At 42.4% G+C, this 11,868-nt stretch overlaps 1 pseudogene; it reads right to left on the minus strand.

Moving 5' to 3' along the window:
* Positions 1-2,539: 2,539 nt before the first annotated feature.
* Positions 2,540-2,857, minus strand: LOC110135054 (small ribosomal subunit protein eS21 pseudogene; annotated as a pseudogene).
* Between the last annotated feature and the right edge of the window lie 9,011 nt (positions 2,858-11,868).

An 11,868-nucleotide genomic window follows, 5' to 3' on the forward strand; every position in this document is an offset into this window, starting at 1 on the left:
CCCTGACCCAGAATTCACACACATCGCTTTGATTTACATTCTGGCAGGGAGAACTAGTCACAAGACACCACAGGGCAATAAGAGGGGTTGGAAGAGGCTGCCAGCCAACACCGGGAGAAGATCTGAAAGATAATAAAGTTGCCATGGCCCCCTGATTAACCATGTGCAGGCTGAGTGTATACAGGTAAGACTAATCTGTGCCCATGTGCTTAGTCGCTCAGTCGACTCTGACTCTTTGCGACCCCACCATGGACTGTAGCCCACCAGGCTTCTCTGTCCATGGGATTCTTCAGGCAAGTATACTGGAGTGGGTTGCCATCCCATTCTCCAGGGGATCTTCCCAACCCAACGGTCGAACCCAGGTCTCCTGTATTGCAGGTGGATTCTTCGCCATCTGAGTCACCAGGAAAGCCCCAGATTAATGTCAACATAGTAGAACTTGGATACAATACTAGGCTGGATCTGAAGAAAGACTGGCCGAGTCTGAGTTTCCACTCCGTCACTTACTTGCTGAGTTCCCTAGCCCAAGGCATGCAACAGCTTTGAGCCTCTGTCTTTCCCACTAGATTCAATGATATAATAGCCACATAAAGCATTTAGCACAGTGTCCCATAGTGGGATGGCTGAAAAGTTCATTCAAATTCTTTCATAAGATGTTACAGAAAAATCCGAATGAAATTTTTGGCCAACCCAATACACAGGAAACACTCAACAAATGGTACCTCATGTCTTCACCGCAAGCCTCGAGCTCTTGAAATCCAGAATTTCTATCCTATCCAAAGACTGTATCCACGAGGCCTGACCCTGTTAGATGCTCTGTTCTAGAATTAAGAGATCCTGGCCTCCTTACAACTTCATGTGTTTGTCTTCTTAGGAACCCCATGGGCCAACTTGAGTGGGTCTTAGTATGGGGAAGCCAAATGCTCCCAGTGGGAAAGCAGATCAGGCTAATGTGAGGTTAAGGGCTTTGGAAGTTAGAGCAGAGAATCAAAATTGGTGTTTTTATAAGATTTCAGGGAAGAGAGGGAGAAGCTAAGAAGGGTGAAGGAAAGGATGAAAAGAAGGGAGGGCGGGGGAGTTTTGTGTTTTGGTAGAAAGCTGGGAAAAGGAAGATGTAAATTAGAAAGGAGGGAGGGAAGGAGAGAGCAGGTAGGAAGAAAGGGAAGAGGAAAGGGAAATAGAAGGGGGAAGGGCTGGGCTCTGAAGCCTCTTGGTGCAGCTACAGATTTCTCTGGCCAGAGCCGAGTCACTGTGATCTGGGCCTGGTCCCAAACAGCCATGAGCTCCCACTTACCAGGCTTGAGGGCAGCAGCAAGCCCTCTATATCCACAGCACCATAAAGGAGTCATTTTATTGTCAAGAGCATGTGCCAATCTCATCCAAATCAATTAATTCCTTAATCACATTGTGAATGGAGCAGGATGTGAAGCGCCCATGTGGGAGCCATGAATATTAGCCGCATTTAACTGCCAAAGGCTTCTGATACCATAAAGCATCCTCGAGGTTGCACAATAAAATCCAAAGTTTAATTGGTAGGTAACAAGGCCCCAGGCAATTGTACCTTATTAATGCTGACAACAGGAATATGTATGCAAGGGCGCGACAGCCGGCTACTTAGAGACAGCAGCCAGCCCCAGGACCTGGAAGGGATTAGTGTGCAGCCCAGTTGCAGAAAGATTTAAAATCTCTTTCACCACAGGATCTTTCCCAAACACCAAGTTGTAAATACATCATCTCCCCACCCACTTGTGCCTCAAGGGATGTGTTGAAAAAGGTAGAGTAGTTTAAACCAAAGACTTATGGGTGCAGGGAAGCAGATACCTGAGAAGATCCGATGCAGCCAGGTTGGGACTGCCCTGTAAGGTTGTACAAGGCCTCCCACTGAAGAGGGCTGAGCATGGGCTGAAATTCTAGCCTGAGCTCTGCCCACCAAGTCATGTGCCTTGGCATGAGACTACATCTGCTCTGAGAAGGCAGGTTTTTACTTAATCCAACCATCTAGAGGATGAAATGCATGAGCTCTTTGAAACTCAACTTCTCCATTTGAAGGAACTGGACTAGATAAGAAGGTGCCTTCTGAATGGAACATTGTTTGATCCCAATCTGTTCATTCAGTCATTCAACAAATACATATACAGATACCTACTGTCAACTCTATATATGATTAGAAGCTGGGAATATGGAGATGGCTTCCTCCTTTTAGAGGAAAGACAGGTCCTAAGGTAAATACTTCTAGCAGTAGTACATGGGAGGGTATGGTGGACCTGGCTCAGACGGTAAAGAGTCTGCCTGCAGTGAGGGAGACCCATGTTCAACCCCTGGCTCGGGAAGATCCTCTGCAGCAGGAAATCGCAACCTACTCCATTATTCTTGCCTGAGAAATCCCATGGACAGAGAAGCCTAGTGGGCTCCAGTCCATGGGCTCGCAAAGAATCGGACACGACTGAGTGACGAATACTTCAAAATGGTGCACCACACCTCTGTTCCTAGGACAGGATATGCCCATCACCTTTTTTTTTTTTTTTTTTTTTGAAGCAAATAGGTTTTCACTTTATTTATCACGAATATTCCATATCCGGGATCCTCTTCAGTTAGAAGTTCTTTGAGACGATGCCGTCAGCCTTGGCCAGCCGGAGAAGGGAGTCATCTGACTCACCCATCCTGCGAATGGCCCCGCAGATAGCGTAGGTTTTAAACTGGCCGTTGAACCTGCCTGTCACCTTGTCAACCTCAGCCACGTTCATCTGGATGGACGCGTGGTCCTTGGCGCCGATGATACGGTTGCTGGCGGAGCATTTCCGCGGCACATACGGTCCACGAACTCACCGGCGTCATTCTGCATGTTGAGCGAGCGTCCAAGACCCGCGCCATCCTCCCTCCCGACCTCGGGCCCCGCACCGTCGCCCTTGCCCGAACGCCAGCCTCGCAGCCCACCTGATGGCACCACGATGAGCGCGAGCGCAGAAAAACCCATCACCTTTTTTATGTGGTGCCTCTCCTGCAACCCAGCACCGCAAGGGCAACCAGTAGGATATCAATAATGCATTTATCATATGGCTTTGAACTTCTTCCTTACCCAGTTGTCACCACTATGAAGCTAGAATCTCCTCGAAATCATAACTATGCCTTATTCATCTAAGAACCTCGAAACCTAGCCTAGTGTCTGACACAGGACGTGCTCATAATGGGTTAAGTATTTTCTATATGTTAAAACCTCTAATAGGCACTTTACACATACTAACTCCTTCAGTCATCATTTTTGCTCTGCAAAGGGTCATTTACTATTTGATTTATAGCCTCTCAGCCCCCAAAACACTGTCCATACCATTCTGCAGAAGGAGGCACACATTTTCTGTAAAGAGCCAAATATAGCAAATATTTTGAGTTTTGTGGCCCTACATCTCTGTCGCAAAGACCCAACACCACCACCATCGCACAGAAGTAACCATAGGCAACACAGAAACCAATGAATGTGTCTGGGATTCATGGACGCCGAAACTTAGATAGAATTTTCACATCAAAAATATGATTCTTCTCTTGATTTTTTTTTCAACATTTAAAAAGCTAAAATCATCCTTAAACTGTGGGCCACGTGGAAAGAGGCTGGATTTGACCTGTAGGCTGTCCTTTGCCAACCTATGCTCTACTCTGAGATGATGGGGCTGGATGTCTGCACACTACACGTCCCAGAATTCCTTGATGCCCGGCTTCCATTTGGGTTTTGCCAGAAGGAGGCATTGCTGAAAGGTTGGTAGGAGGAGGGGAGAAGGGACTCATTCTGTCTAGCTTCTGTCGGCATCCCTCCAACAGCAAAGGACAGCCAAGGTTCTAGCCATGCCTAGCACCTGTCACTTACTGCCCATGAGGTATAAACGCCAGCCACCTCGTGTCCCCTGAGATGAGAGACCCTCCTGTGGAGGACATTCTTTTGAGATATAAATACCTACCTACAAGAGATTCTCCCATGAGCACCTAAATTCTATAATATCACGTCTTCCCTTTCCTCCCCAGCACTGAGGAGTTGCTGCTTTTTACATTTCTAACATTTAGGATACTTCAACTTCCATTTTTATTTTGCTCTTCAACCTCCATTTTTTTGCTCCTCTAGGTCCCTACCACCTGCAGTACCAATCTTCTATATTAAATTCTCTCCATTTGAAATACCTAGTGTGGTTTATGTTTTCCTAACCAAATCCCAACCAATACATCCCCATTTTATAGATGAGAAAACTAAGTCTGCCAGAAGTTTAGGGTTTGTACAAGTAGTCACTGTAGCAAGTAAGTTAAGAATATTTTGTCCAAAATCACTGAAGAAGGAACAGATAGAATTATATTGGAGCCCATGACTGTCTGACCCTGAAGCATGTATGCTTTTAGCCAGTATGTAGAACATACAGCAGAAAGAGCTCACTACTCACATTGTTCCCAGTGAATCCAGCACAGGTCTAAGCACCCTGCAAGCATGATGTTCTGAAGGTTGAATGAATAAATGAATGAATGAGCTTCTATGTATAAGCCTAGGAATGGCCTGGGCACACAATAGGTACAACAGATGACTGCTGGGGAAAACAATGGGAAAATTAATGTTTTAGGCCAGTAGTTTTCAATTCTGGTTGTATATTAAAATCTCCCTAAGAATTTAAAAAATATACCCAAACCCCATTCAAGAGCAAATGACTCAGAATCAGGCATCACTACTTTTTATGAGTCCCTGGGTGATACTAATATGCAGCCAGGGTTGAGAATTACAGCTTTAGGCAAAACTTTGCTGAGCTGTATCTTTCTGAAAGGAGCTTCCCTAGTGGCTAAGTCTGTAAAGAATCTGCCTGCAATGCAGGAGACCCGTGTTCGATCCTTGGGTTGGGAAGTCCTCTGGAGAAGGAAATGGCAACCCACTCCAGTATTCTTGCCTGGAGAATTCCATGGACAGAGGAGCTTGGGTGGGCTATGTTCCACAAGGTTGTGAGAATCAGATATGACTGAGTGACTAAACCACCACCATCATCCTAAGACACCATGAGTTTCCTTGGGGAGGATTGCTGGACCCAGGTGTGTTGTATATTCTCCCTCACAGGCTTCAACCCACAGCATCCTGTGGAGTATCGTCACATCTGAAGATGAAGTGACTTTGTTCAGTTAGTATGAGAATTTTTTCCGAGGTGGAAAATCATCTTCAAACCCAATCACATTTGCTGAGCACTACTATGTGCTAGGTGGGCTTACCAGGTGGCGCAGTGGTAAAGAGTCCCCCTGCCAATGCAGGAGACTCAAGAGATTCAGGTTCGATCCCTGGGTCGGGAAGATCCCCTGGAGTAGGAAATGGCAACCCGCTACAGTATTCTTGCCTGGGAAATCCCATAGACAGAGGAGCCTGATGGGCTACAGTCCATGGGGCCGCAAAGAGTCAGACGCGACTGAGCATTCATGCACACGCTATGTGCTAGGTGCTATAGGTGAGGTGCTATATTGTTTTGCTTTGTTTTTTTTTTTCCCCCAATTATTTTTATTAGTTGGAGGCTAATTACTTTACAATATTGTAGTGGTTTTTGCCATACATTGCCATGAATCAGCCATGGATTTACATGTGTTCCCCATCCTGAACCCCCCTCCCACCTCCCTCCCCATCCCATCCCTCTGGGTCATCCCAGTGCACCAGCCCCAAGCTCTTGTCTCATGCATCCAACCTGGACCGGTGATCTGTTTCACACTTGATAATATACATGTCTCAATGCTGTTCTCTCAGATCATCCTACCCTTGTCTTCTCCCATAGAGTCCAAAAGTCTGTTCTATACATCTGTGTCTCTTTTTCTGTCTTGCATATAGGGTTATCATTACAATCTTTCTAAATTCCACATATATGCATTAGTATACTGTATTGGTGTTTATCTTTCTGGCTTGCTTCACTCTGTATAATGGGCTCCAGTTTTATCCATCTCATTAGAATTGATTCAAATGTATTCTTTTTAATGGCTGAGTAATATTCCATTGTGTATATGTACCACAGCTTTCTTATCCATTCGTCTGCTGATGGGCGTGGAGATTCTTTAAAAAAACTGGAAATAGAACTGCGATATGACCCAGCAATCCCATTCCTCAGCATACACACGGAGGAAACAAGATCTGAAAGAGACACGTGTACCCCAATGTTCATAGCAGCACTGTTTACAATAGCCAGGACATGGAAGCAACCTATATTGTTAAAATTCATCTTAATGGATGAATAAGGTGCTTATCATTGAGAGACTGAATATACAAACAGATAATGGTTAGACCACCTAGGACAATAGAATTCTTACTCACAACTTCTGGGAAATCAGCTAGAATTGTCACAACTTGGTTCACAACTCTCAATTTCCCAATTTTTTTTTTTTTTTTTGCCATAGTTTCTAATTCAAGAGAAATTGGAGAAAACCAAGTGCACTCTTCCCAAACCAATAGCATAAGAAACTTCTGCTTAGCTCACCTCAAGCTTCCCCATGCCAGCAGCCTCCAAATAGGGCACACCTGAAACCTATTCAATGTGATGCTTCCTCACTCCATGGAGAATCTCTGAGTCTCTGCCAGACAAGAGTGATGGATGGTGGGCTGACTCCCTTGCTACAGCAAGTCCTGAGTAAGCAGATTCTGTTTGTTCTCACTTGGGTGATCTTCATTTATTTCCTATTATTATTAATTGTCCCATTTTTTACAGTTTTACAGAGATGAAATGGAGGCTCAAAGAAATTAGGCAACTTGTCTGAGGTTCAGTTCAGTAGCTCAGTCGTGTCTGACTCTTGGCAACCCCATGAACCGCAGCACGCCAGGCCTCCCTGTCCATCACAAACTCCCGGAGTTCATTCAAACTCATGCCCATTGAGTCGGTGATGCCATCCAACCATCTCATCCTCTGTCGTCCCCTTCTCCTCCTGCCCCCAGTCCCTCCCAGCATTAGGGTCTTTTCCAATGAGTCAACTCTTCGCATGAGGTGGCCAAAGTATTGGAGTTTCAGCTTCAGCATCAGTCCTTCCAATGAACACCCAGGACTGATCTCCTTTAGGATGGACTGGTTGGATCTCCTTGCAGTCCAAGGGACTCTCAAGAGTCTTCTCCAACACCACAGTTCAAAAGCATCAATTTTTCAGCACTCAGCTTTCTTCACAGTCCAACTCTCACATCCATACATGACCACTGGAAAAACCATAGCCTTGACCAGACGGACCTTTGTTGGCAAAGTAATGTCTCTGCTTTTTAATATGCTATCTAGGTTGGTCACAACTTTCCTTCCAAGGAGTAATTGTCTTTTAATTTCATGGCTGCAGTCACCATCTGCAGTGATTTTAGAGCCCCCCAAAATAAAGTCTGACACTGTTTCCACTGTCTCCCCATCTATTTCCCATGAAGTGATGGGACCAGATGCCATGATCTAAGTTTTCTGAATGTTGAGATTTAAGCCAACTTTTTAACTCTCCTCTTTCTCTTTCATCAAGAGGCTTTTTAGTTCCTCTTCACTCTCTGCCATAAGGGTGGTGTCATCTGCAGAGCTGGGGTCTCCCACACTGCAGGCGGATTCTTTACCAGCTGAACTACCAGGGAAACCCATCATCAGGACAAGCAGAGTAAAATAAGGGCAAAAGCATAGGCTATGGGCTTCCCTCGTAGCTCAGTCGGTAAAGAATCTAACTGCAATGCAGGAGACTCGGGTTCAATTCCTGAGTCGGGAAGATCCCCTGCAGAAGGAAATGGCAACCCACTCCAGTTTCTTGCCTGAGAAATCCCATGGACTGAGGAGCCTGGCAGGCTACAGTCCATGGGATTGCAAGAGTCGTACACAATTTAGCAACTAAACCACCATGGTATAACTAACAATGGTTAAAATCCTGATTAAGGTCCTTATGGACCTCACATAGGTCACTCAGTTTGCTCTGTACCTTAGTTTCCCCAACTCTGTAATGGACGTAAAACTGTTTCACGAGGAGTATAGTGTACTGGTTCCAAAACCTCTGGAAAATGACGGATTAAAATTCTGAGTGCATTAGTTACTAACAATATCCTTCAGAAAATTACTTAATTTGACTGGACCTCTGTGTTTTTGTCCACAAAATGAAGGTGATTCATTTATCACTGAGTGAATAAGATAATTAAACAAGGTATTTTTAAAGTACATATGTGGCATTTACGATGCATGTATCAAACTCTGATATGTGTTTTTCAGGCATTAGTTTCTTTAATTCTCAGAATAATGCCAGGAATTAGGCACTATCATCATCATCTCCAGCTTACAAATGAGGAGGCTGAAGGAAAAGGAAATTAGCTAACTTGCAGAAGGACCTACACCTAGGAAAACATATTAGAACTCCAGTCATTGGTACATGATTCTGGCTCTTGAAGATGAAGTGTGCAAAATATTTACTTTGGTGCCTGACACATGGTAAGCTCCAAGACAGGAGTAATTAGTAGAAATTGGTTGATCTGACTTCAAAACTGTTTCCAGGACAGGCTAACGCCTTCCAGGAACACAACATACCATAAAATGATTGTTCAGGGTAAGAGAGAGAGAAAGAGAGAGAGACCATAGTTGGGTCTGAATTAAACAAACTTGTTCACGAGTCTAATAGAAATATGAGTTCACAGAAAAATAAATCTAAATGAATTTTAACACATGAAAGTATGCTAAACTTCATCTAATACTTTCTTTAAATTTTTAAAAATGAGATACTATTTTTATAGTTGATAGATCTCAAAAATTTTGTCAATAAATATTGACCTTAAAAGTTTGTCAAAATTCGATTTTAAAAGTTCTCATCACAAGATTTAAAAGAATGTGACTATCAATGATGACAGATGTTAACTATACTTATTATGGTGATCATTTTGCAGCATATACAAATACTGAATCATTGTGTTGTACACCTGAAATTAATATAATTATATATCAATTAAAACTTAAAAAAGATATTGAGTGAATATCCCCCTAAAAACTTGGGGGGAGGAGCCAAAATGTCCTCTTATCACACATCTACTCAACATTGGATGGAAGGTAATAAAAGACATAAAAATTGAAAAGAAGTAAGGCTACCTTTATTCAAGTTTACATGATTGGGTATCAGAAAATCCAAAGGTATCTGTCCCCAAATCTACTAGAACTAATATGAAAATTTAGCATAATTATTCAATGTAAGTTGACTATTAAAAAATCAATAATTAAATAATTAATAATTATTGATTAAGTTATTGTTATTGATTAAATTAATAAAACAATTATTGATTAAATGATTAAAATATTCAATAAACAATTGTCAGTTAAATAAATATTTTATGGTACCAAAACTATAAAAGCTTTAGAAATAGATTAAATTAATGCTATGCAGGAATTCTGTGTATGCTAAAAATTACAAAACATCAACATATTGCTAAGTGAAATTAAACATGACCCAATAAATGGAGACGTATACTATGTTCATGGACTGGTGGACTGGAGGACTTCATCTGTTAGGATAAAGTCTCCTTACATTGTTATTGTTGTTCAGTCAGTCAGTCATGTCCGAGTTTTTGCGACCTCATGGACTGCATGCAGCACACCGGACCTCCCCGCCTTTCACTAACTCCCCCAGAGTTTGCTCAAATTCATATCCATTGAGTCAAGGATGCTATCCAACCATCTCATCCTCTGTCGCCCCCTCTCCTCCTGCCCTCAATCTTTCCCAGCATTGGGGTCTTTTCCAATGTGTTGGCTCTTCACATCAGGTGGCTAAAGTATTGGAGCTTCAGCATCAGTCCTTCCAATGAATCTTGGGGTTGATTTCCTTTAGGATTGGCTGGTTTCATCTCCTTGCTGTCCGAGAGACTCTCAAGAGTCTCATCCAGCACCACAGTTAGAAAGCATCAGTTCTTGGGTGCTCAGCCTTCTTTATGGTCCAACTCTCTCACCTGGACATGACTCCTGGAAAAACCATAGCTCTGACACTACGGGCCTTTGTTGACAAAGTGATGTCCCTGCTGTGTGCTGTGCTATGCTTAGTCACTCAGTCATGTCTAACTCTTTGTAAACCTGTGGACTGTACCCCACCAGGCTCTTCTGTCCTAGGAGATTCTTCAGGCAAGAACACTGGAGTGGGTTGCCATGCCCTCCTCCAGGGGATCTTCCCAACCCAGTGGATCGAACCCAGGTCTCCCTCATTTCAGGCAGATTCTTTACCATCTGAGCCACCAAGGAAGCCCAAGAATTCTGGAGTGAGTAGCCTATCCCTTCTCCAGGGGAACTTCCCAACCCAGGAATTGAACAGAGGTCTCCTGAATTGCAGGTGGATTCTTTACCAGCTGAGCTATCAGGGATGTCTCTGCTACATTGATCAATAGCTTTTATGGAAAATCAATCAAAATCTCAGTAGCCCATTTATAGAAATTGATGAGCTGATTTTCAAATTTGTTAATAAATGAAGTACCTAGTATAAGCAAAAATGTCTTGAACAAATTTGGAGGACCTCCACAACCTGACTTAAAATTTATAATAAAGCTACAATAATCAGGATATTGAAGGGATAATTAGGGAGTTTAAGGTCAACATGTACACACTGCTATATTTACAAGGGATAACCAACAAGAACCTATTGTATAGCACATGGAACTCTACTCAATGTTATGTGGCAGCCTGGATGGGAGGGAAGTTTGGGGGAGAATTGATACATATATATGCAGAGCTGAGTCCTTTTGCTGAAACTATCACAACATTGTTAATCAGCTATAATCCAGTATAAAATAAAAAGTTGAAAAAAGAATTATGGCATTGCAATAAGAATCACTGCAACAGAAGAGGGAATCCAGAGAAAGATCACAATTACACAGTTGGTTGTTGTATTGTTCTTTAAGAAAACCAGGCATTTCAGTGGGGAAAAGAAACAGTTTTTTTAACAAATAGCACTGGAACAACTGAATAAGCATATTGGGAAAACTGAAACCTGACCTCTATATTACATCTTACACCAAAAAAATCAATTCACGATGTATGCTAGATAGAAACCTAAAACTATAAAAATTTCTGAAAGAAAACATAGGAGAACAATTTCACAGCTATGGCACAGATTTCTTAGGGAAAAAAGGGGCTAACTATAAAAGAAAATAAATGAGAATTCATCAATATTTTATAATTTTGCTCATCAAGTTTTACCATTAAAAAATAGGCAACAATAACAACAAAATAACAGGTAAGCCACCAACTGGGAGAAAATATACATCTGACAAGAGAATAGTATCCATGTTACATAAAGAACTCCTATAAATCAATAATAAAAGACAAAGAACCCAATAAAAATTGTCAAAAGACTTAGACGTGTTAAAAAGAAGATACATGAATGACTTATTGGCACTTGAAAATGTGCTCAATATCTTTAGCCATCAGGGAAGTACACATTAAAACTCATTGAAACTCATTAAATACCCATTAAAACAATGAGATATATATAACCTCACACCCAATAAAGTGATTCTTATGAAAAAGATGGAGAACACCAAATATTGTTGTAGCAAGTGTAAAATGCTACAGCCTGTTTGGAGGTCTTTTATATGATTAAAGATACAGTTTCAATATCATCCAGCAATTCTACTCCTGGACCTGCACCCAAAAGAAACAAAAGCATATGTCCACCCAAAGAGCTGTTCAAGAATATTCTTATAGCTTTACTTATCATCACGCAAGGGCTTCCCTGATAACTCAGTTGGTAAAGAATCCGCCTGCAAAGCAGGAGACCCCAGTTCAAGTCCTGGGCCGGGAAGATCCCCTGGAGAAGGGAAAGGCTACCCATTCCAGTATTCTAGCCTGGAGAATTCCATAGACTATATAGTCCATGGGGTCACAAAGAGTCGGACACAACTGAGCAACTTTCTTCACATTT

The sequence above is a fragment of the Odocoileus virginianus genome, chromosome 33 (assembly GCF_023699985.2).
Source record: "Odocoileus virginianus isolate 20LAN1187 ecotype Illinois chromosome 33, Ovbor_1.2, whole genome shotgun sequence".
Taxonomy (NCBI): Eukaryota; Metazoa; Chordata; class Mammalia; order Artiodactyla; family Cervidae; genus Odocoileus; species Odocoileus virginianus.